This window comes from Crocuta crocuta, unplaced genomic scaffold (genome assembly GCF_008692635.1).
Source record: "Crocuta crocuta isolate KB4526 unplaced genomic scaffold, BGI_CrCroc_1.0 scaffold331, whole genome shotgun sequence".
Lineage (NCBI taxonomy): Eukaryota > Metazoa > Chordata > Mammalia > Carnivora > Hyaenidae > Crocuta > Crocuta crocuta.
The window spans coordinates 2,685,018-2,711,823 of record NW_027531015.1 but is presented as its reverse complement, the minus strand read 5'-3'; the positions used below and the strand labels follow the sequence as shown (position 1 = coordinate 2,711,823).

Here is a 26,806-nt window from a genome sequence, read left to right as displayed (position 1 = left end):
CCTGGGTGGCTCAGTCAGTTAAACATCTGACTGCTGATGTCAGCTCAGGTCATGATGTCGTGGTTCATAAGATCAAGGCCCATGCAGGGCCTACTCTCTCTCTCACTCTCTCTCTCTCCAAAATAAATAAACTTAAAAAAAAAAAAAAGAGAGAATACACACATGTTATAGTCACATTGGAATATTAAACAATAGTAAAAATGAATGAAAACAATCTACAGGCAAGAAACTGTTTACCCTGGCATTTAACCTGACACATAGGATGAGCTGGAGACAAGGAAAAATAAAGTCCCGGAAGACAATTTGTAGTGTATACTACTATACAACTCTAAAATAAGCATTGTACTTTTAAATTATACTTTTTATTTTGAGATAATTGTAGATTCACTAACAATTGTAAGAAATAATACAGAGAAATCTTGTGTACTTTTTATGCTGTTACTCCCATTAGTAATATCTTGCAAAACTATAGTATATTACCACAACCAGGATTTTAACGTTGACTCAAACTTGAAAAATCTAAATAAGATACACCCATCTTATTCAGATTTACCAAGTTTACCTTGTGTTTATTTTTGGTGGGCATATTTAGTTCTATGCAATTCTATCATACATGCAGGTCTGTGAATCGATTGCTCAGCCATATAGAGTAATACTGTCTAAAGGGTCCCTCAGGCTGCCCTTATGTAACCAGCCTTCCCCAACCTCATCCCTAGCCTCTGGTAACTACTGATCTGCTCTATATTTCTATAGTTTTGTTATTTCAAAGACCTTTTATAAATGAGATTTTACAGTATGTAATATTTGGGGATTGACTTTTTTCTCTCACTACAACTCTGTTGATTCACTCATGCCACCGCCTGGATCAGTCATTTTTCCATTTTACTGTTGCGTAGTACTGCATGGTAGGATGCACCACAGCTTGTCCATCCACCGAAAGCCATCTTGTGGTTTTCAGTTTTCAGCTACTATGAAGCTGCCATCCTTCATATACAGGGGTTTGTTGGTTTGTTTGAATGAATGTAAGTTTCCATTTCTCTGTGATCAATGCTGAAGCGTTCTATAGCTGTGTTACATGTAATTACATATTTAATTTTATGAGAAGATATCTAACCATTTTCTAAAGCCAGTTTACAATTTCATACTCTCCCTAGCACTGGATGAGTGATTCAGTTTCTCTACATCCCCGTCAATATTTATTATTGTCATTATTTCTTGTTTTAGCAATACTGATAGTTGTGTAAAGAGATTCCATTGTGGTTTCAATTTGCATTTTCCTAACAGCTAATGATGTTGAAAACCTCTTCGCATGCCAGATAGTCTGTCCTATTTTTTTCTAAAAGTTTTATGATTGTGTATTTTACACTTCACATCTATTACCCATTTTGACATCATTTTGCGTAAGGTGTGAGGTTTAAGTCGTGGTTCATTTTTGTTTGTTTGCTTATGGATGTACAAGTGCTTCTGCATCATTTGTTGAAAAAAGCCCAGGGGTAATGTCAAATATTGGGTTCTCTGGTAAACAGAATCTGAGAAGATTTCTGTGTAAAAAGTGAAGGAAGAAGAGAGGTTGGACTGAGTAAAATACAGTCTCTTAAATAAAGGCCTCAGTAGGTCTCAGACTTGGACCAATGATGATAGTTTGTCATATATGAAAAATCAATACCATAAAAGTGAAATATAACTTTAGTTAACGAACTTGTGATTGTTCCTTACAGACCAATGTTAGCTTCAGAAGCTGAAACATCATTTGCCCAGATGAATTGCTCCTTCAATACACCTGGCCTGGGAGTACGTTTCCTATGCCTCGTGTTTTCTCTCACCTTAATACCACATGAAAAGGTTTTAAGCCATTCCAAAGATCTATACACATCTTTGCTATTTATTAACTTGCTGTTCTTATCCTTTGAGAAGCAATGAAGAAACATATAATGTAGTCAGGTATGTGGCTCTCAGAAATTAATCAAACAAAGCAATTAAACTTCAGTTTATTTTCTTGCTTTTTAAAAAGAGAAATCATGAGGCTCCTGGGTGGCTCAGTCAGTTAAGCGTCTGACTTCAGATCAGGTCATCATCTCATGGTTTATGACTTCCAGCCCCATGTTGGGCTCTGTGCTGACAGCTCGGAGCCTGGAGCCTGCTTCGGATTCTGTGTGGGTGTCTCTCTCTGCCCCTCTCCAGCTTGCACTCTGTCTCTCTCTCTCTCTCAAAAATAAGTAAAAACATTTTTAAAAATTTAAAAAGAGAAATCATGGTTTAACATTCTTGTTTCTTAAACATGAAATCAGGAAAAATGTACATGGGGAAATCATTGAAAATTTAAATAACTAAGACTCCTGCAGGCAATTTCCATTTCCAGTCTGATTCAGTGATTTCCATTTCCAGTCAGCTTCACTAGAGCGGAAGCCTGTGAACTGTCATGTATTTGCTAACAGCAATTCTCTCTGGGAAAGAAAATCATTTGTCCTCTCTGAAGGGTGACTCGTTAGGCAGAGGATGCTTTGAGTGTTTACTCTGTGGTGTTTGAATTTTCCTCTTAGCTTGAATTTCCCTTTACTCAAACACAAGTCTGTAGGACATTGGGTAAAAGGCAAGGGATGGGGAAGGGACAAAGGTCAGGTTTCTGCACAGGCACAATTTTGACACGGAACTCAAATTCACTCGTTTCTAATTCTACACCTAGACTTGTCTAGAAACCCATCCACTCTGTGCTCGGATCTCTGACTTTTCATTCTTTAAAGTCCTTTTATGATTTGCAGACATGCTGAGAGTGATTTGAATGTAAAAGAGGGTTCAGGGTTATTGTTTCTGCAGTTGCTTTGTTAGTCTCTGAAGCCAGCCGTCTCCCTGAACTTTGTAGCTCCAGTCAGGTTCTCTTCAAGCACACGCAGGATGCTGCTTGTCATTCTGCTACGTGACTCANCAAAAAAAAAAAAAAAAAATATTACAGTTGACAGATTTACATAAATATTACATTTATAATAATATAGGCTATTATTATTTCCTCTTGGAGGAAATATTGATTTCTAAAGGCTGCTACCTATTTTTTATATAAAGTGGCTGGTCACAATTTTCTCCTGTGGTTTGGAGCTTAGAAGAGAAAATGAGATTTTTGAATAGAAAATCTGGCATTTCTCATTACATTCTCATTACACTACTCGGTAATAGGTAATAGGTGATTATTGTCATTGTACACATGAAGATAGGTTGTGAGATGCTAGACTATTTGAGGGATAAAAAAGACTGATAAGGTTGCTAGTCTGGAACTAATTTTCTGTCCCATTACACCTAAATTTTGCTAGTTTTTTTCTAAGTGACTCAGATTTTAAGGGGCATTCAAACAAACACAACCATCACAATTTGGTTCCCTGGTAAATATTTAGAAAGGCTAGGTCAATCTATGTTACTCAAATTTACTTATGGCAATACTTCTCAAAATTTTTAATTGTATCCTACAATATGATATAACCCACCCACCCCCGAAAGATGTAGGATTTCCTTTTGTAACTTACAAATATTTCAAGGGAAATGTCAGTCCAAGATACAAAATTTTAGGTGTTGCCTCCAAAGCACATATACCTCTCAATGAAGTAGTCTTTGAAAAAAAACCTAGCTCATTTTCAAAAGCAGAGAGTCACGAAATCATTTTTTCCACTAAGGTATAAAGAAACATTTACTTTGGAGTGACTACAAGTATGTGCTGAGGGTTGCATGTATTTCACTCTCAATATTTTCTTAAAACCACAGGAAGGGATTAGGTTTTATATATTCCTCATATCCTCACATCTTTAAAGGAAAACAAAGGCATCAGGGTATGCTACGATTTATTCTCAAGGGAATTTCTATTTGCATGTTACAAGCATTTTTGTTTTGGATATAGGATTCTTTAGAGTATATGTACCAAGAAGCCTAGAAAAGACTTCAGAACATGCCAAGGCCTTTGATAAAAGAAAGACAAATTGTCCCCCATAGTGCTTTCCACACCACCAGCCAAAATACATTTTAATTGGACTTTGCCAATTATACCTTGTTTCTTTTCACCCTCCACTCTTTCCACCCTCTACCACGTGCCTACACACAAACACCCGCATACGCATATGCTCACAGGCGATTCTAATACACAAGTGTGTATTAGAAGTAAAATGTGGATTATGACAGTATGGGTAGAATGCTTTGAAATCTCTAGTCTTGAGCATTTTAAAGGAAGCTGCTACATACTTTTTAAAAATTATTTTTATATACGTCATTCTACTTAATTAAATAATATTTATCAAACTTCTACTGTGTTTCAGGATTTATAGTAGAAATAAGGAGGCCAAGCATGGAGAAGATATTTAATGTCCCAGTAGATATGGGGCTTAGAGTCAAGTATGGACCCTGGGCTGCAAAGTGAAGTATGACGTACACTAAGAAAGAGGAGGCTCTGCTTGGGATTCTGTGTCTCCCTCTCTTGTTGCTCTTCCCCTGGCCACGCTCTGTCTCTCTCTCAAAAAGAAATACTAAAAATTAAACAAAGATTAAAAATTTCTTTTAAGAAAAAGAAAGAGGCTCAGCATACAAAGTCATTAGAATAAAGCGTGAGGAATTAAGCTTGTCTAGTGATGAGGAAGGCTTCCTTAAAGAACTGAAACTTAACATGAAAGGATAAATAAGAATAGGGTGAGGACGAAGGAGTGATAGGATCCCATACAAATACATCCCCCTGGGGGAAAAAAAAGAACCAATGAATCCTGTAAATAATGCTTGAAATCTGAAATAAAGTTGGAAGATATATAGCATGACGATCAAAGATAAAGTGACATGAGATAAGGCTGGAGCTCTAAGAACTATAGTGTGCATAGTTTTGTAGGGATTTTGGATATTTTAAGACAAAATTAACTACTTCATGACTTTAAGAATGGCAATGACAAGGTTAGATTTGTATTTTCGCAAAAACTCTTCTGGTTTCTGGGTCCAGAATGAATGAATCAGAGAGGACGAGTATAGACATGGAGTGAAGATCAAAAACCTTTACAGTGGTAAGTAAGCCTTTGAACTTCATTGATGATAGCGCAAGAAGGAATATTAATATTCCGAACATATTTCTGAGGTATGAAGAACAACTCGATGAATGATTAGACATGGACTATGAGGGAGAATGAAAAATCAAGGATTACTTCCAGATATCAGGTCTGACTAGCTGGGAGATAGTGGTCCCTTTTGTAGTGAAAAGGAACACTGGAAGAGAAATAGGCCTCGTTGAGGTGATGAGTTTAGTTGGTTCATATGCTGACCTAAACATTAACCTAAGTTTAACCAGAGCTTACTTAACTAATGAGAAAGTGTAGTGGTGACTGGGGCTCCCTCACCTCTTCCCAGTGACACTACTCCCCAGCCCCTCATTCTACACAGATTGTTCCATTTAGGACTATAGGGGCCATTTCAATTTGATCTTTGAAGCACTATTAATTCTGAATTGGATTCTAGTATTGAGCGTGATGATGCACAGGCACATCAGTGCTGGTCATCCATGAGTGCTGACATTCTCCCCAAAAGTATCAAATAAAATCTGGTGCGCCTAAGCAAGTACTTAAGAAAACTCATCACTCCTCGGGGAGCCTGGGTGGCTCAGTCGGTTAAGCATCCGACTTCAGCTCGGGTCATGATCACAGTTTGTGATTTCGAGCCCCACCTCAGGCTCTGTGCTGACAACTCCAAGCCTGGAGCCTGCTTCAGAATCTGTGTCTCCCTCTCTCTCTGCCCTCTCCTGCTCACGCTCTGACCCTCTCTCTCCTCTCAAAGATAAATAAATGTTAAAAAAAAAAAGTTGAAAACAAGAAAACTCATTACTCCATTCCTCTCAATCCAATATTACTTGACATACTGGCAAATTTGATATCCTAAGTCTAAAATAGTCAAACTGAGAATGTTTTTGATTTTTCTTGCGCATTTTAGTTTTCTTCTTTTTTTAAAAATTGTTTTAGTATTATTTTTTTTCGGAAAACACCAGATAAGTTGGCAGATGTACGTATAGATTTAATTTTTATTGAAGTTCTAAGGTCACTGATCATAATAGTGATAAATATCTATAGACTGTTTCAAATAATTTGGGGTCCCTTATTTTCATTTAAAATTCACATTGAAATGTAGTGAATATAATCAGATTTGCTAAATTTGTCCTTTTGGACCCTAATCTCATAATATGCCTTAAGATTAGATTTTAGTTCTTAATAGTTAAACCAACCTTTCCCTTTGGAAGTTAGGAAAGCAGTTACCTCTATGACAAGACTGGAATTAGTGTAAAATTAGTGGAATAGGAAATGGCAATCTCATCTCTGTAGGAGATATAGTTCCTTATGTCAACTTTAGAGCTTTCTTCCTTATGTCTAAAGTTTCTGTGGTTAACGAACAGTAGTTCTTTACACAAGGTCAGTGAAACTCTGATTTTAAAGTTGCAGAGACTCATAGTAAGAAACTTAAAAGGAGAGTAAATAAAATGAATGGAACAGAATTTCTAGAGATTGATTAGCTCTTATTTTTGGTCTTTTCATTTTAAGATATGTTTACTTTAACAAATAAAAGATGGCAGTAGAAACACTAAGGGAAATCTAACATTAGAGGAAAGGCTTTGGGAAAAAAGAAGAGAAAAAGAAAAAAATATCTTTTAAATAAATTCTATGGTTTTACTACCATATTATCATATTCTAGTCCATAAAGTATGTGCCATGTTTGAAAAAAGTGTCAACCATTAGAGCATTTAATACACAATGTAAATTTGGCTTCACTCTGACCTGGAACAGACTGCACTCATGTGAAGCCAAATTTCAGATCCAAGTACAACTGGAAAATTAGGACTTCTTACAGCAAAGGCACATCATGAAGTCAGTTTAATTGCCTGTCATAGTTGCTGTTTTAGTAACCATGTCAACAAAACATAAACATTAGTAAATATAACTCTTTAGTGTGTTTAACCCATCAAGCTACCAAAATTGTATGGAAAATTATATGGAAAGGAAGTACTCTAGCAAAGGAAACCAGGGTGGAAGAAGAAGAATTTCAGAGAAAGCAGCTGTTTTCTGGCAGAGACTATTTGCTTAGCTTTCTCATTCAGAAAGACCTTTGAAGTTCTACCATGAATTGACTTCATCTGTATGGAGTATTTAGAGCTTAACCTTGGATGGTAGAGTGCTTTCTAAATTTGTTGCTCATTGCAAAGTAAGTTTCATCAGAAAATCATTTCCTTGTATGTGTGTCTTGTAAATTCTCAAGGATAGACACTATTTGTTTACCAAACAGATCAATCAACATTAGTGGGATTTTGCAGAATAAAAGTAGAAACTTGAAAATTTATAATTGAGGCAATATTTCTTAATTGTTTTAGTTAAAATTTTTTTAAATATCAAAAGTTGGTACACAAAGTTGTTTTCTAATGTACCAAAGGCTTATATTAAAGAGTGTGGTCACTAACCATATGTCTTCCCATCACTCAGAACTTCTCCAGAGGCAAGAATTTTGTTTCTTGGTAATTATTTCCACATTTCTAACTAAAATATGCTTACACTGTTATTAGTGATTAGCAATTTAGCATTTATCAATTGACTTCCGTTAAGCAAGATAGAGATAGATCTCCTTCTTCAACCAGTCTCTTCCCACCCTCTCAACATAATTATGTAACTAATGATTTATTGAATTAAACAGTTAATGTTTACATCATCACAACTATATGCTATTGTTAGCTATAGCACCAAGCACTGTACTTTTAATTGTCCAAACTTGTTCTCCTTAAATCAACAATTCCCTCTTTTTCTCTTGTCTTTATCTCCCTTTCTTCTCCCTTCCCCCATCCTTCTCTTTTTTCTTTCCTCTCTGTATGGAATCACCACCAATAATCACCAACAAATCCCTTCTCAAATTATCTGTTTACTAAGTCTCTTATTTTCCTGGAACTTGTTCTTTGTCCCTAAGCTAAAAACTACCCTGGGTATTTTAGAAATCTATCTAATTGCTAATCACCCTAAAGCTTTTTTCTCTTCACCATTCTTCTGGGTTAGATCCATCCATTCTTGGATCTTATATCTTTCTCTATCTTGCTTTACATTGCTACTTCTTTTAATCACCCATTAAAAAGGAGTACATAGGGACAATATTTGGGGGCCCTTACATATCTGAAATATGTCTCTGTGTATTGTATACACTTGAGTCAAAATATCTTGCTATACAACCATATTTTTTTCAGAATTGTTAAGGCAATTTTTTGATATGTGTCACCTACCTACTTTTAAAAGTAATTTTATCAAATATGAATGCATCTCTAAATAATATATTCTTAAGTTTTATCATTTTGAATTTTAAAAAGCAGAATCATAGGAATTATTTTGCAGCTAACTCTTTTCTCTCAGTCCTATTTTTAAGATTCATTCATATTGGTACATATAACTTAAATTTTCTTTCCATTGAGGTATAATAAATCTAGTGTGTAAGTATTCCAAAATGTATTTATCCCTACTAGTATTAAAAAGTTAAATGGATTGGTTTTTGTCATCATAAACCATTATACTATTTCTACAATGTTATAATCATGCTGTTAAGATCTGTTGTTAGTGTTTCAAGAATATATAAAAGAATGGAATCCTGGAACCATATGATAAGCACATATTCACCATTACTAGGTAATGTGATACTATTTCCAAAGTGGTGGTAAAATGTAGACCCCCATGTGTAGTTCATGTTAATCCATGTCCTTGCTGATTCGTGGTTTTGTCTGACTTTAAAATTGGTCCCAATCAGTTCTACATGAAGTGATACCTTATTTTGGTTTCACTTTGTAGTTACCCAATTGTTCATGTAGTTTGGCATCTCTTCATGCTCCTACACATTTTGCACATCCTGTTCTGAGAAAAACATCCATGCCTTCTGTGAGTTTCATTATTAATTTTTCTATTTCTTATTTATAGTGAGTTCTTTATTTTGAGTAGGAAATGTTTTGTCAATTGAATGTATTGCAAATTTATTCCCCAAGGTGTAATTTGTCTTTTCACTTTCTTTATGCTGTTGTTTGATAAACAAAATTATTTAATGTAACTTAATTTTATTGCATGTAGTTAATACATTTAAATTAAATGTTTCCTTATTGTTCTCATTTATAATTTTTTTTCAAGAATTCCTTTCTTATCCAGAGGTTAAGAAGAGGACAAGTTATTTTCCAAAGGGCTTATTTTTTTTGTTACAATTATATTTGTGATCCATTTAGATCTGACTTTCTTAATAATATGACATCATTTGGGTTACTTTAATAGAATGAATAATATTCATATTTTCTATTTCTTTTTCCATTTTTTATTTTAATTTTTAAAAACTTTTTAAATGTTTATTTCTGAGAGAGAGAGAGAGAGGCATGAGCAGGGGAGGGGCAGAGTGAGAGGGAGACACAGAATCTAAAGCAGGCTCCAGGCTCTGAGCTGTCAGCACAGCCCAACGCGGGGCTCAAACCCATGAACTACGAGATTATGATCTGAGTCACAAGATCATGACCTGAGCTGAAGTTGGATGCTTAATCTACTGAGCCACCCAGGCACCCCCTACTTCTTTTTCAACCAACATTGTTTTTTATATGCATTTTTATTGTTGTAGCATTGTTGAACATTTATTTTCTTTACTGTATAGCATTTTATTATGTGAATATACCAGCATTTATTTATCCATGTACTCTTGGTGGATACTTTGGTAGTTTTCAGCTATTAGGTACAGTGCTTTTATTAGGATCCTAACATATGTCTATTTCTGAGTACTCTCATCCTGCAGGGTATATACAGTGGAGCAGAATTGTTGCATTATCAGAAATATACACGTTATACATGTAACAGCCAATTTTGCCATAGAGATAACAAAAATCACCTTCCTACTAACAATGTATAGTTTTGGTTCCTTACATGCTCACAAACACTTGGTATGTTCAGATCTCATCATTCTAAAAATTCGGATAGAGGGGTAGTATTATCTCAGTGTGATTTAAATTTGCATATCCTGATAAATAATGGTGAACATCTTTTCATGTTTGTCAACATTTGGGTATCCGCTTATGAAATGTCTATGGCCCTTATTTATATTTTATAGTCTCTCTTTTTCATATTCATTTAAGTTTATTCAGTATTCTAAATCCAAATTCTTTGTTAGATCTATCTGTTGTGTTTTGCCCTCTGCTGTAGCCTTTCTTTTCACTTTCTTACTGGTGCCTTTTGATTAACAGAAATTCTAAAATTAATAAAATTCAATCTACAATTTTTATAAGTACATTGTGTGTTCTTTTTAAGAAATCTTTATCATTCCCACATGATGATTTACCTTTTATTTTTAAGTTTTCAAATCACCTGGGGTTGATTTTTTTCATAAATGATGTGGGGTAGAGATGTAAATACTTTTATTATGTGAATAGTTAATTGACTGAGCACCATTTATTAAAAAGATCAAGCTATCATTTCTCTCACAGTATTTCAGTGTTGCTTTTGTATTTTCTGTTTCTTAACTGTTCTACTCGATTGCCAAGTTTTTCTACCTTGGTCCGATATCATACTGTTGTCATCTCTGGTACTGGTAAATCTTCCATGCTTATTCTTCAAAATTGGCTTTGTTATTCCTGGTTCTTTGGATTTCCATAAAAATTTTAGAACTATTCTGTCATTGTCTGCCACAGAAAACACTGAAATTTTTGCTAAAATTTAGATCAATATAGAGATTGATTTGATGGAGAATTGCCATATTTTCTTTCAATCGATGAATATGATAGATCTCTCCATTTATATACATTTAAAAATGTCATTTAATATATGTTTCATAGATTTGAGTGTAGTAGCAGTCTTACGCATCTGGAGATATATTTATTCCCAGGTTATATGATATTTTTATGCTATGTAAATGACATTTTCATCTTTGTTTCCTTTTTTATTTTTGATGGTACCTATGAACACAAATAGATATTGTATTTTGACTTTGTATATAAGACAAAAGTTAAATTTGTTTATTAATTCTATTAGTTAATTCTCATAGCCTCCCTTAGATTTTCTGGGTTCATAAATAAGATTGTCTTCAGATAATGACAATTTCTTTCTTTCTAATCTTTATGACTCATTTCTTATACTTGTCTTATGGTACTAGGTAGCATCTCCAATACAATGATGAATAGAAATTGTGATAGTGGTAAATTGTGAATTGTCTTTTTATTTTTCTAAACTCAGGGTGAACATTTTCAATATTTCTCATTGAATAGAGTGCTTTTGGTAGATATTAAGGAAGTTCCTTTCTAATCGAAGATTGATCTGTCATTCCTTTCTTTTAAGATTCTTCACAAGTTTTGGAATTGAGCCAAATTAGTCCCTTAAAGTAGTTAGGGATGGTTCTCTCTTTTTCTTATATAGAGGAGATGTTTCCAAATTTGTCTATATTCACCCTTAAAAATGTGGAAGATATCACAGGCAAAACCATACAAGCCTGGGGTTTTCATTGTGGGAAGGTATAAAAATGGTTTGAATTAATTAAGTAGAAAGAATAATATTCATATTTTCTATTTATCATTCAACCAACATTGGTAAATTTTTTTTTGAAATTTACCAATTTCAAAAAATTTTTGAAAAAAAAATTGTATTTTTTTGAAAAAAGTATCAATTTCATATAAATTAAATTTAATCACATAAAGTTGTTTGTAATATTTTCCTGTTATATCTTAGCTACCTGTAGAATCTGCATTCTTGATATTGGTAACCTTTTGTTCTTGGCTTATCCTTTGATCAGTCTTACTTAGAGCTTGATCAGTCTTATTATCCTTTCCAGTATCATCTTTTGGTTCTGCTGACTTTCTTTTCTGAATATTTATTTTCTATTTTATTGATTTCTGTCATCACCTTTATCATTTCTTTGCTTTCCCATGTTTGAATTTTATTTTTGACATACAACATTATGTTAGTTTGAGGTAAACAATTTGATTTAATATTTCTGTATATTGCAAAATGATCACCACGTGTCTAGTTGACATTGGTCACCATACATAATAACATTTTTGTGTATGATGAGGACATTTAAGATCTAGTCTTCTAGAAACTTTTAAATGTGCAATATAGTGTTATTGGCCATATATTACATCCCCACCAGTTATTTAGTAACGGGAAGTTTGTACATTTTGTTCTCGTTCACTCTTTTCGCCCACCCCCACCACTGCCGTCTCTGGCAACCACCAATCTGTTCTCTGTATCCACAAACTTTTTTTCAATTGCAAGTATAAATGAGATTATATGGTATTTGTTTTTCTCTGATGACTTATTTCAAACAGCATAATGCCCTTAAGTTTCATCCATGTTCTTGCAAATTCTTTTTTTCTTTTACTAGTTTCTTGAGACAGAATTTTGAATTACTGATTTTTAATATTTCCTCCTTTTAACATATTTATTTAAAGCTATGTATTTGTGACTGCAGAAGTCACAAATTTTTCTAATTTCAGTAAGTTAGTGTTTTTCTATTATCTTATTTTTTATTATTTCTAATTAATTCCATTGTTATCATTCATTGATTAAGATTTTCTCTATGGCCCCAAGCATGGAGCATCCTATTGCATATATACTCGCAAATATGGTAACTTGTGTATGCACTTGAAAAAATATACGTGAATTGTGTTGCTGTTGTATGTAATATTCTTCATAAATCCGTTAAGCCAAGCTTTACAAATTTTTTGTTTATACCTTGTATATTCTTATGAACTTTTTTTCTATTTGTTCTATTAACAGTTGAGGGGGGTATTGAAGTCTTTCTCTATGTTTGCTAATTTGTCTATTTCTCTTTTAGTTCTGTGAATTTTCTATGGTTTAGTTATATTTTGTGTGATTCAGACCTAAAATTGTGTTATCATCCGGTTCTACTAATCCTTTTTCATTATAACTCTCTTTATTTCACCCAAAGTCTATTTTGCCTAATATTTCTACAACTTCATCCGCTTTATTTTTGTTTGTATTTGGTTTTTATTACTTTTATATTCAACCTTTTTAAGTCTTTATAATTAAAAGTGGCTTTTTATGAATCATAGAGTTGGGTTTTGTTTTGTTTATTCTAATCTGACAATAATAAACTACTACTAAGAGTAGTCAAGTCACATTAAATGTAATTACTGATACGTGTATTTATACTTATCTTATTGTTTCTCATTTAGTTAGTCTGTTTTATGTTACTTTTTCTCCTGTTTTTGCTTTATGTTTGATTAATCAAGTACTTTATAACTCACTTTCTATTCTATTACTATTTAATTTTTGTTCTTTTGGTGATTACCCTAAACACTATAACATGCATTCTTGCTCTGAGTGCTTGTAGTACGTCCTGCTATACTTTTAAAGGTCCCTAGTATCTGTTTTTCAATAAGAATATAGTATCAAAAGTAATTTCACATAAACTTGTTTTTTCCCTTGTGTTAGGGATATTTCATTAACACTTGATTTATTAAATGCAAACTTCACTTCTAAATTTCCTTTGAGTCAGATCCTGCCATAGTACCCAAATATCACATTTACAATTTCATATAATTTTTTTTCTTATACTTAGAGCCCATTATTAAAATGATAGATACTTCTGTTCTGTAATAGTGTTTTCTTATCCTCATTTAAATAACATCCTGTAGAACTACAAATATTGTATAAAGTTGATACTGTTTCTTATTTCTGTAAGAAAATTTAAGTTTTCCACTCTTATCCTGCCTGATTAGAAACAGTGAAATACAATGCTGAGTCAGTCTTTGGGCTTCGTATGAATTTAAACAGAACTAATATTTCTTTAATAATTTTTATTTAATTCTCTAAACTCATATATTTCCAACTATAAACATTTCTGACCATAAAGTAGTCCCAATGACATAACACGTTCCAAATTCAGAGACAAAATAGCCTAAAAATACAGCAAGAGTAAAGAGCCATAAATAAATAAAATAAAAATGATATAAATTGTTTCTTTAACCTATCCAGCATAATAAAAATTAAAATCCCTGGTTAGGATTAGTCAGAACACTTAAACATATTTAAATATTTGAAAAAAACATTCTATATCTTGATTATCATTCAAATGTTCTGCAGCTGCCTTCAAATACAACAATGTAGAATGCCTTATTTAAAAAAATATGATAAATTCAGTTTATATAATATTTAACTTTTATTTTAATTATTTACATCTCATGAAATCATGTTTTTGAAATGTCCTATAGCTACATCAAAACTAAGTATATTGGCCAGTTATATAAATGAAAAGATATGGAAATGCTTGCTTATCATTTCTATTTTTAAGAATAATAATCTTGACCAGATATTTTTAGACAAAATAAAATTTTCAAACAAAAAATTCTCAATATTTTGCCTGAAAATTGAGAAAGTTATCATTGCTTTCTTTGTTTCTTGCTCCTCTCTCAAGGAGATATATTTAAATAATGATGTAAAATGAGCCTCCTATATTTGGTAGCTTTGCATAAGGCTCAAGTAGAAATAAATATGACAATATGGCAGGACTTAAACTATTGAGCTGTGTCTCCAGCAAATGCAATGGTAAATACATAAATTCTTTTACTCCTATGTTATTGCTTTTGATTTTTTTTTTCATCCCCTCCTTCCAAAACCCCACATGAAACACATAACTCCAGGTAGAAGCCTTAGGATATTTGTTCATACTTTTTTCGTGACTACATTCTGGATGCTATATAGCTATATAGTCTTTTTTTTAAAGGATAATATTGAAATTTATATCAGCTTAGAAATCGTTAGTGTTGAGGCATCTGGATGGCTCAGTCAATTAAACATCCAACTTCAGCTAAGGTCATGACCTGACAGTGTGTGAATTCAAGCCCTATGTCAGGCTCTGTGCTGACAGCTCAGAGCCCAGGGCCTGCCTCTCTCTGTCTCCCCCTCCTTGCTTGTGTTCTATCGCTCTCTCTCTCTCAAAAATAAATAAGTAAATAAACTTAAAAAAAAGAAAATTGTTAGTCTTGATAAATTATCTTAGAATTCAGAAATCAAATCTAGGGTCACATGACATTTCAGAAAAGTAACCAAATTTTTCTTGTTTCCCTTTTATGAAAGACTGACTACAGTTAAAGTTTGAAGAAGCACAAAAAGTTTAACACTGTGACTGTTAGCATGCAATTCGTGAACAAATAAAAAAATATACCTTAATGAGACATATGTAATTATGACATCCAGATATGTAATGCATAATATTGGCAGTATCCATAGAGTTATAATGTATACTTTAATTTATTAAAAATGCTAAAATAAGAAATGTCTGGATGTAGTGCCTCTAATCACCACTGACTTTTGCTTTTATCCTTTAGATTTAGGTTTCTACTCTCATAATTCAAAAGAAATTCACCATTTTATTGTCAATCTCATTAGTGTTTCTGGAGTCCCATTTCTTCATTTCTCTGTAGGATCTCATTTTATTGAACACTTATTTTATCTCTTTTGCTTTTAAAATTTGATGATTCATCTTATTTTCTTGTCTTTATATAGCTCCTCTCTCTTTGCCTTCTTTTGAAGTCCTTTACTTTACCCGGATTCCAAAATGTGAATAAGACACTAAAATTGTGTCTTTGCTCATACTCCCTTATTTCTTTTTTCTGAGAAACAGCCTACTCTTGAGAACCAACTAAGATCCTCAGGATCAATTCTTCTCTGTTGTCTGTGTTCTCTCTCAGCTCTTGTCAAAAATCTCTATATGGATATTCTCTAAGAATCTTAAATTCAACCACTATAAACCTAATTCATCTGTCACTCCTAAAATTGTAAAAATATTCCTGCTCTTCCTTCTACTAATTAATGTCATCTGAACAAGTATGAACCCTGGAAATTCAAACTCACCATGGTCCTTTTCCCAATGGCTCATGTTAGTAAGCCCCAATTTCTGTCTATATTTTATTGCAAAGTTCACTCACCAAATCATTCCTATTCATTCACATTTCTACACAGTTGTTTAAATCTTTGAGACAATTTGCTTGAGTCACTGCAATTGTCTGCTATCTGTTCTTAAATGTTCTAATCTCTACATTTCAATAGTTGCTCCATATAATAACATTTCTAATAATGTCATTTCTTCTTCAAAAACACTTTAGGAGCTTCCAGGTACATATTGAGTAAGTAAATAAGATCTTTTATTCCTTGCAGTTCTGGCAGTCAGAATCAATATTATGAAAACTGGTATCAACGTACTAGTAAAGTGCATTTTTAAAAATTTAATAACATCTAATTGAGGATAACCCAGCTAACAACAGACTTTTAAGGAACTTTTACGTAAAATAAATTGTGAATCATCAATTTTTAAAGTAAAGAAAGAAATCTGCCTTTTGAACATAAAGGAATTACAGTGTCTTTTTATCACTGATTGTAATATGATTTATATCAACTATATTGCACAACTATATTGCATACAAATACTTCCCCAGTGAATATTGAATTTCATGCATTTTCTTAATTTCTTTTTCTTCTTTTAAAGTTTATTTATTTTAAGAGTGAGAGAGACAGCATGAATGGGGAGGGGCAGAAAGAAAGGGAAAAAGAGAACTCTAAGCAGGCTCCATGCTCAGCACTGAGCCAGACATGAGGTTCAATCCCAGAAAGCATGAGACCATGACCTGAGCCAAAACCAAGAGTCAGATGTTTAACTGACTGAGCTACCCAGGTGCCCCACCTTAATTTCTAAGTATGAGTATTGCAGTTATTTCTTTCTCATATTCACAACATATAAAAGCATGAGCATTTATTAACATCTTATAATATATTTTCAAGAAATTTAATACATATTATCTTAGTGTTTATAATTACATGTGTAATAAGGAAACTAAAATGATAATCACAATCAAAATACTTGCATTTGATAAAAGAAGTTCTTTATATAGATCATTAAATGCATATAACATTGAAAAGAGATGAAAAGATCAGAGGACTGTCACTGTATGTCATAGTACCACAGATGTCATCAGGTATTGAGTATCAGGGAACTGCGACAAACTTAATGGCTGCCACTACCCAGAAAGCTGGTGACTAGGGAACTAAATGTAGAATACAACTTCCCTAAAAACCACTGACAAGGAAAGGGAATGGCTTCTACTTTCCTTCTGCTTCTAAAAAATCATGCAGTTGCTGTCTCATTGGCAGAAGCTCAATCACACTCTAGTTTGGCAAATCTGCTTTCCAATCTTTAAATCTATGGAATATAAAAGAAATAGCAAAGATAATGGATATAGATTCTGGCTGCCAATAGGCAATATGATCGCATGAGGTAGACTTGATGAGTTTGAGTTTGAGTTCTGTGTCTAACATTGCTTCTTCAAGAGGAGCCAACAGCAGCTGTGCCAGCGCCACCCTGTACATCCATACACTATAGCCTGAGCTTCACTCAGGCTTCACTCTTTTACATAATATATGGAATTAGTATGGAGAGGGTCAAATAACAATATAAGGAAAATGTGTACCGTGATGGTTCTACATCAGCTTTGTCCAGTAGAACTAAAATGCAAGGGGCATACATTAGAAAAAAATAAAAGAGGGGAATGCCTGGTGGCTCAGTAGGTTAAGCATTCAACTCTTCGTTTCAGCTCAGATCATGATCTCATGATTCCTGAGATTAAGCCCTGTACCAGACTCTGTGCCAACAGTGCAGAGCCTGCTTGGGATTCTTTCTCTCTCCCACTCTCTGCCCCTCCCCTGCTTTCACTCTCTCTCTCCTTCTCTCTGAAAATAAATGAATAAACTTTAAAAATTTAAAAAAAAAAAGTAAATGAAAAAGATAAAATTAATTTCAATAATATATTTCAGTAAGCCCAAGTTGTGCCCAACAATATCAAAATATAATTAAAACAACATTATAATGAAATACGTTACTTTTTTCATACTAAGTCTTTCTAATAAAGCATATATTTTATACTTAAACCACATCTGTTTTCAGTGCTAAATTTTCAGTAGAAATATTGAGTTGTATTTAGATTTCATAATACATATTTGAAGTAAAAAATTCACATACTCAAGTTGTTCCAAAAATACTTGCATGTTTTCAAATACTGATCCTAACCTCCTCTCACAACCAATTATTTGCATGCATATTGATAAAGGTGGATCATATTCTTGCATGGACTGACTTGCCTTTAACTTTTTTAATGTTTTATTTCGTTTTGAGAGAGAGAGACAGAGCAAGAGCAGGGAAGGGACAGAGAGAAATTGAAACAGAATCTGAAGCAGACTACAGGCTCCGAGCTGTCAGTACAGAGCCTGATGCAGAGGTAGAACTCACAATCCATGAGATCATGACCTGAGTTAAAATCAGATACTTAATCAACTGAGCCTCTGTTATTTTTTTTTAAATATTTTCTGGTTTGCCTTTAAAACAAGAGCATTTCAAGGTGTAGACAGAAGGATGTCCCCCATCCCAAGCTGTCTACATCTTAAACTTTGAAACCTATGAATATGTTTGCAAAGTTCACAGAACAGGGGCCCAGACTCACTAAAAGACTGAAACATGATCATAGGACTGTACAACACTTCTGCTCACTTCAAATTTTAGCAGCACACCACTAAAAGTCTATTTACTAGAGTTCCATTTATCTACTGCATTATGTACAACTTTCAACCAAAAATTATAAAGCATACTAAAAGACAAAAAATACAATTTAAGGAGACTGAGAAAGCCATCAGAATCAGACTTGGATAGACCAGGGTGAAGGAGAAATAAATAATTTCTCTTATACAAAGACTCTCATACAGAAAGACTTTCTTCCCTTGCAACAAACATCAAAAAGAAGTTATCCAGGGACACCTGGATAGCTCAGTTGGTTGAGCGTCCAACTTTGGCTCAGGTCATGATCTCACGGTTCGTGGTTCGAGCCCTGCGTCGGGCTCTGTGCTGGCAATTAGCTCAGAGCCTGGAGCCTGCTTCAGAGTCTGTCTCTCTCTCTCTCTGACCCTCCCCTGCTCACGTTGTCTCTATCTCTCTCTCAAAAATAAATAAAACATTAAAAAAAGAAGTTCTTCAGAAAGAACAAAAATGATACAGGTTAGCAATTTGGATCTATAGTAAAAAGAAAGAGCACTGGAGGAGTAAGCTTTGACCTTAAGAAACTAGAAAAATAAAGAAAATTAAGAAGTCCAAGGTAGTTAGAAGAAAAGAAATGATAAATATTAGAGCAGAAATCAATGGAATTAAAGAGGAAAGCAATAGAGAAAATCAACAAAGCCAAAACCTAACCATTTAAAAAGATTAAAAGAACAATAAGTATTTGGCCAAGGTAATTAAAAAAGAGAGAGGAGGGGCGCCTGGAGCTTAGTTGGTTAAGCGTCCCACTTTCGCTTAGGTCATGATCTCGCGGTTCGTGGGTTCGAGCCCCATGGCAGGCTCTGTGCTGACTGCCAGCTCAGAGCCTGGAGCCTGTTTCAGAGTCTGTGACTCCCTCTCTCTTTGACCCTCCCCTGCTCACACTGTCTCTCTCTCCCTCTCTCTCTCCTAGAAATAAATAAAACATTAAAAAAAGAAAGAAAGAAAAAAGAGAGAGGACACAAGTTATGATTACCAAAAATGAAATAGAGGATATCCTTAAACTTTGCATAGACATTAAAATGGTAGTAAAGGTATATTATGAGAAACTTTATGCCCACAAATTGTATAACCTAAACAAAAGGGATAAATTCCTTGAAAGAATCTGTCAAAATTCCCATTAGAAGAAATAGATAATATGAATAAGACTATACCTATTAAATTTAGCTGATAATGAATAATCTTGCAAAGTAGAAAGCACCAGGCCCAGATAGGTTCACTGGTGACTTTTGGCAAATATTTGAGGAAGAAATTATGTGAATTCTCTACAGTCTCATCTAGAATACTGAAAGAGAGAAAATGCTTCCTAACTTATTTTCTGAGGCCAGCATTCCTCTAATACCAAAACCATACTAAGACATCAGTAGTACAAACCAGTATCTCTCATAAACATAGATGCAAAAATCCTCACATAAAATATTGGGAAGTCAAATCCAAAATCATATAAAATCAAAATAATTTTACACCATAATCAAATGGGATTTATCCTGGATATGCAAGGCTAGTTCAATATTTGGAAATCAATTAATGTAATCTATTATATCACAAGCTGAAGAAGAAAAATCATATGGACATAACAATAAATGCAGAAAAAGCATTTGATAAAAGCCAATGCTCATTTATGATAAAAACAGGTAGGAACCTTGAAATAGAGGGAAATTTTCTCAATTTGATAAAGAATAGCATCCACATAACTATAGTTATCATCATACTTAATGGTAAGAAACAAAACTTTCTCACTAAGATCAGGTACAAGGCAAGGATGTCCTCTCTCACATTCCTTTTCAGCATCATACTGGAAGTCCTGGTCAATTCAATAAGACAAGAAAAAGAAATAAAAAATACACTGATTAGGAAGGAAGACATAAAATTGCCTTCGTTCAGAGATGGCATGATCACTTGTGTAGAAAATCCAAAAGAACTAGCAAAATTTTCAGGAAATAATCACAGCAAGGTTTCAAGATACAACGTTAATATAGAAAAGTCAACCACTTTCCTATATACACAATGAGCAAATGGAATTTGATATGAAAAACACAATATCATTTACATTAGCACACACCCACACAATGAAATGCTTAAGTATAAATCTAACAAAGTATGTATAAGATCTATATGAAGATAACTACAAAACACTGATGAAAAAAATCAAAGAATAATTAAATAAATGAAGATATAGTCCATGTTCATGGATAAGATTCAATATTGTCAAATGTCAGTCAGTTATTTCCAACTTGATCTATAAATTCAGTGCAATCCAGATCAGAAGTTTTTGACCCAGTAAGATATTTTGTGGATATCAACAATCTAATTCTAAAATTTATATGGAAAGGCAAAAGATTCAGACTAGTCACCACAGTATTGAAGGAGAACAAAGTCAGAGAACTGGCACTATCCGATTTCGAGACTTACCATAAAGCTAAAATAGGGCAACTGCCTCAGTCAGTTAAGCATCCAATTCTTCATTTTGGCTCAGGTCATGATCTCACAGTTCATGGGATTGATCTCCACATGGGGCTCTGTGCTGACAGTACAGAGTCTGCTAAGGATTCTCTCTCTCCTTCTCTCTCTTCCCCTCCCTCATTCATGCTGTCTCTCTCTCTCTCTCTCTCTCTCTCTCAAAATAAATAAATAAACATTAAAAAAATAATAAAGCTAAAGCAATCAAGATAGTATGATATAGGCAAAAATAAAAAGACAAATACATCAATGAAACCAGATAGAGCAGCCAGAAATAAAATCACATAAATATATTCAACTTAACTTTGAAAAGTAATGAAAGGTAGAACAATGGATAAAAAAGATACTTTTAAACACGTAGTATTGGAACACCATACATACACATGCAAGAAATCAATCTAGACACAGATTTTACACCCTTCACAAAAATTAACTCAAAATGAATCATAGAGCTAAATGTAAAATGCAAAATTACCAGTCATATTAAAAACCATTTTTTCCATATCATGCTAAAATTCTTCTTTGACAGTAATAGGAAATATAAAAATCTATATTCTACATTTGATATTTTAGACTGTGGACTGACCTTTCTTTGTAAGTCTGGAAGTCTTCTGAACAAAATCCACAAAGTACTCACTGGGCAGTGCCTTTTATATCATATGACTAATTTAAGGCTAAAAAAATTTCTTGAATATTTTTGAATTTTGAATCAAATGATCTTTAATATTTTTATAAAGATTTCTTTTGGTAAGATCAGTTTTTAATAATTATCTCATACTTCCGTTGCAAAACATCCTTAACTGAAATAGTGACCTTTTTTAAACCATCTTTCTATCTAAAAGATGTTTTCTTCTTTGAGTATACAAGAATGTAGACCACTTTAAATCTGTCCAAAGTTACACTCTCGGGTTCTTTTAAATGTTGCTTAAATTTTTTTTATTGGGCATGAATTCTAATTTAATGTGACTAATTTTGTTGTTTCTTTTTCAACTATTAGCAGAACACTTCAAATAAAAGTCATTATGTATTTACTGATGTAATAATTGCACATTTTATTCTCTTCAATAATTTTCAACATCACAAAAATCTACTTTTTTTTCTTTTTGCTTTCTTTTGCTTTACTGCCGCAAAATGCAATGAGTGGCCGAATCACCATGAAATTTGTGACACACCTTTTATTGGCTTCTTTTTCCTCTACCATTCTGGATATAGTACTATCATGTTTATTTCCACTCAATTTTGCATTAATGATATCTTTAGGTGAAGTTTAAAACTTGTTCATACATTTTTTAAAGTAGAAAACCAATTTAATTACATTTTAATTAAATTATTGATAAGCATTTCAATATATTTATAATTTATAATTCCTTTACAAGAAATGGCCTACATTCTATCAAATTTGTTATTTCTGACATGCTTTCAAATAATTTTTATTATATAGAAATGTATTTGTGCTTAAATAAGTATGATGATTTAAATCTGTCCCTATGCTTCTCTTGAATAAAATTGTTGTAATAATGTCTTTTATTGTGACTTCAAAATGACAGTTTGGTTTCATGCAATAAATACATGAACTCAAATCAGAGAGATGCCCCTCCTCGTTGCCCAGGTACATGATCTGAGCTGCAGTTTTCACAACTATAATGGGGACAATAATACACAACTTCAAGGATTATTATGCAGGCTAATTCATAGTGCACAGACCAGATGCCAGCTCCTGGAGATCTAAGAATGAGTGTTATATGATTCTTCATCCAGTGCTCAGAGTCTGGCAGAGAAATAAGAAATGTGGGCCAAAGTTATTCTGTGACATGAGTTATTTCAGGAACATATAAACCATAATAAAGTAAAAATGTTCAGGGAGGGATAAGAGAAAATTTAAATTTTAACTAATCTTTGCAGAATATGTAGGAGTTGTAGTTTTGCTAGAGTAGAAACCGGAATATAGAAAGATAGAGTTATATAATGAAAAAAGATGAGAATTACAAAAAGGGAAGAAAGTAATCAGAGAAACCTGTGAACTTTCAAGGATTGTGTGAATATACATTAAAAAGAGAACTGAGACCAATTTGTGAAGACTCTTATTTGCCATCTTTTACTAAAGTCCAAACACCAGGCAAGTACAATCGACCGAGTAAAGGAGAACTTGTCAGGGGCAGTAAAGAGGATGATGGAGAGCAGCTAATGCATGCTCCCATCCAAAGGTGGAGAGTGACTAACTCAGCACGAGACAATTGTTGATCTGTGAGAGCTGAAGCACAGTATTGTCACACCTTCTGATTTTTTCATAGAAGCTGGCAGTTCAGATTTTCATGAGAGGTCTTACAGTTTGTCAAGAGTTACCAATAAATTCTAAGGCTTTGAAAACATTACAAGTGTTAAACATGTTTGTTGACTGAATACAGTTTGGGGTCAACAGTTTGCAAACTCTACTGTAGACAGTAAACTCACTGGGGGTTATAGCTAGGTATTGACATGATATCATGTTTTCACAGGCTATATGAATGATAGAAAAGTATCCAAAAATGTATAAAAGATAGAAAGAATTGATACTCAAAGCAAGAGGATTAGATCATAATTGACATAAAAGCAGCTTAGCATAATGAGTGACAGCAGAACTGTGTGGATGATAAGATACAAGATATGGTTTAGAAGTGGAAACCATAGGAGATCTGGAATAGAAAGAGAATAGAAGGAATAGGTGAGAAAAAGACAGCTCAAAATGAGATTTGACTAATTGAAGTTATGGTGATGCTACCAACCGAAGAGTGAAGCCAGGAAGAGGATATTTGAGAATTTGAAAAAATAATACTGAGTTCTACTATGTAATATATTACATTTGAAATAGAACTATGCAGGTGGAGATATTCAATAAATAGTAATGAAGGTTTGGATTTCAAGAGCAAGATGAGGGATGACAATATTGATATTTTAATTAATTTTATTTGGATATAATTAAATAGAGTAAAATAATAGCTCTAAGAATAGAGTTCAAGAGTGTTGACAATTTATACAACTGTCTTACCAATATCCCAATCAAGATGTAGAGCACTGTTATCACCTTGGAAGGTCCGATTATCTCTTCAAGATCGCCTTCCTCCCAGGGCAATAGCTATTTTAATTTCTATCTCCATGAATTAGTTTGCCTGTTTTTGAACTTCAAATAAATAGGATCATATAAACTTCTGAGGTCTGTTTTTTTTCACTCAATGTAAAATTTCTGGCATTTAACCATATGCATTAGAAGTTCATTCTTTAAATTAATATATTGCTGAGCAATATTCCATTGTGTGAATATGCTACAATATATATGTCAGTTCTCCTGATGGATATTCAGGTTGTTTCCAATATTTTCCTATTATAAGCAAAACTTCAGTGAATATTCTTACACAAGTTTTTTGAGGGAGAGACAAATTTTCACATTCTTTTTGTGTAGAAGCTCAAGATGGAATTTCTGCAATTCCATATATATATAATATGTATGTATATAAAGAATGTATTGTATATATGAAGAGTATAGTTTATATACTCTTCAACATAATAGTGCTTACTGTTCATCTTTTAAATTCTAGACATTCTAGTAAGTGTGTAGCAATAGCTCATTGTGATTTTATTTTGCATTTCTGATGACTAATGGTGTTGATCACTTATTCAAGTGCTTATTGACCATTCATATACCTTACTTTTTGAAATAATCTGCATTTAGCCATTTTTATTATTTTTTAGCTACTATTTTATAGGAATTCTTTGTTGAATATATGTATTGAGAAACTTCCTCGCCATCTGTATAGACTTTCCCATTTTCTTAATGATATATTCTGATGAGCAGATGTTTTTAATTGTTATGAAATCCAGTTAATTTTTTTCTTTTGTGTTTAGGAATTTTGAAGTTTTACATAGATAAATCATATGCAATATATTTTAGGTTTTCCGTTTAGGTTTAAAATGTATCTCAAGTTAATAGTTTGCTCTAATGAAGAAGTCAGAGCTAATGCTTTATTTTCATGTAATTATTCCCATTGATTCAGTATTATTTCTTAAAAGGACTGCACACTGTATTGCACTGGTTCCTTTGTCAAAAGTTATTCAGCCTTGTATAGGTGAAATCTATTTGTGTATTCTCTGTTCTGTTCCATTGAGCTGTCTGTCCTTATCAATTTCACACTATCTTTATTAATGGAATTTTTTTTAATAGTTTATTGTCAAATTAGTTTCCACATAACACTCAGTGCTCATCCCCACAAGTGTCCTCCTCCATGCCCATCCCCCCCTCCCCCCACATCCATCAGTCCTCAGTTTTTGTCAGCATTCAAGAGTCTCTCATGGTTTGCCTCTCTCCCTTTCCCCCACCATTTCCGCCCTTCTTCTCCCCCTTGTTCCTCCGTCAAGTTCCTCCTAATCCTCCTATACGTGCAAACATATGATATTTGTCCTTCTCTGCCTGACTTATTTCGCTCAGCATCACACCCTCAAGGTCCATCCATGTTGCTACACATGGCCAGATTTCATTCTTTCTCATTGCCATGTAGTATTCCATGGTATAGATAAACCACATCTTCTTGATCCATTCATCTGTTGATGGACACTTAGGCTCTTTCCATGTTTTAGCTATTGTGGAGAGTGCTGCTATGAACATTGGGGTACATGTGCTCCTATGCATCAGCATTTCTGTATCCCTTGGGTAAATTCCTAGCAGTGCTATTGCTGGGTCATAGGGGAGTTCTATTGTTAGTTTCCTGAGGAACCTCCACACTGTTTTCCAGAGGGGCTGTACCAGTTTACATTCCCACCAACAGTGTAGGAGGGTGCCCGTTTCTCCACATCCTCGCCAGCATCTAGAGTTCTCTGATTTGCTCATTTTAGCCACTCTGACTGGCGTGAGGTGGTATCTCAGTGTGGTTTTGATTTGTATTTCCCTGATGAGGAGGGATGCTGAGCATCGTTTCATGTGTCTGTTGGCCATCTGGATGTCCTCTTTGGAGAAGTGTCTGTTCATATCTTCTGCCCATTAATGGAATTTTTTAAAATGTAGATTTGTCCATTGATGTATAGATAAGCTAATACGCATACAGTTTTCAGATGTGTCAAGAGCAAACCACTCTGGGAAGAAATAATACTGAGAAAAGAAACGACACTGGAGCTCATCAAACTGTATGGGGCAAGTTACCAAAAAAAAAAATAAACGGTATTTGAAAGGACAAGAAAAAATGCAAAGAAAGTTATGAACATGGAAATCAAGAAATGAAAGAGCTATGAGAAGAGAAAGTTTCCAGAAGGGTTTCATGCTACAGAAAGTCTTATATGTGGTAATAAATAAATAAATAAATAAATAGTCATTTTGACAATTATAAGAAGTCATTGATTACCTAAGTGGAGACAGTTTTAGGATTGGTGATGGCTTACATTTATTCAATGAATATTTATTGATTGCCTAGACATATTGCAAAGTGCCATGAACAAGATATATTGTCAGCCTTTCTGAAGTTTATGGTCTTGCAAACACACAGAAGTTATATTCCCATTAAGGAAGGAAAGAACGGGTAATGTGGAAAATAAAAATCCAAAGCACAAAAAATCTTTATAGGGTGGCAATAAAAGAAAGAAGTAACATTTGGTGGTTTTATGAGAAGATGTTGAGAAAAGGATTTTGTTGTTTTAGTTTTAAGGCAGGAAATGTTTCCATCAGATTTCAAGCAAAGTAGAAGGTAAGAGTAGAAAGAGAGAGTATGAAAAAGAGTCTGGGGAAATTGGACTAATGATAGATTAAGCCCTGTGT

The 26,806-nt window shown here is 33.5% G+C and overlaps 1 long non-coding RNA gene across 1 annotated transcript in view; it reads left to right on the top strand.

Annotated features, from left to right (window-relative positions):
* LOC144237232 (uncharacterized) overlaps positions 1-26,330 on the top strand; it is a 29,060-nt gene extending 2,730 nt beyond the window's left edge. Inside the window, exons 2-4 of the long non-coding RNA XR_013336791.1 lie at positions 4,958-5,018; positions 8,808-8,894; positions 26,103-26,330. This is a non-coding gene — a long non-coding RNA (uncharacterized LOC144237232). The remainder of the gene's footprint in view (positions 1-4,957; positions 5,019-8,807; positions 8,895-26,102) is intronic.
* The last annotated feature ends 476 nt before the right edge of the window (positions 26,331-26,806 follow it).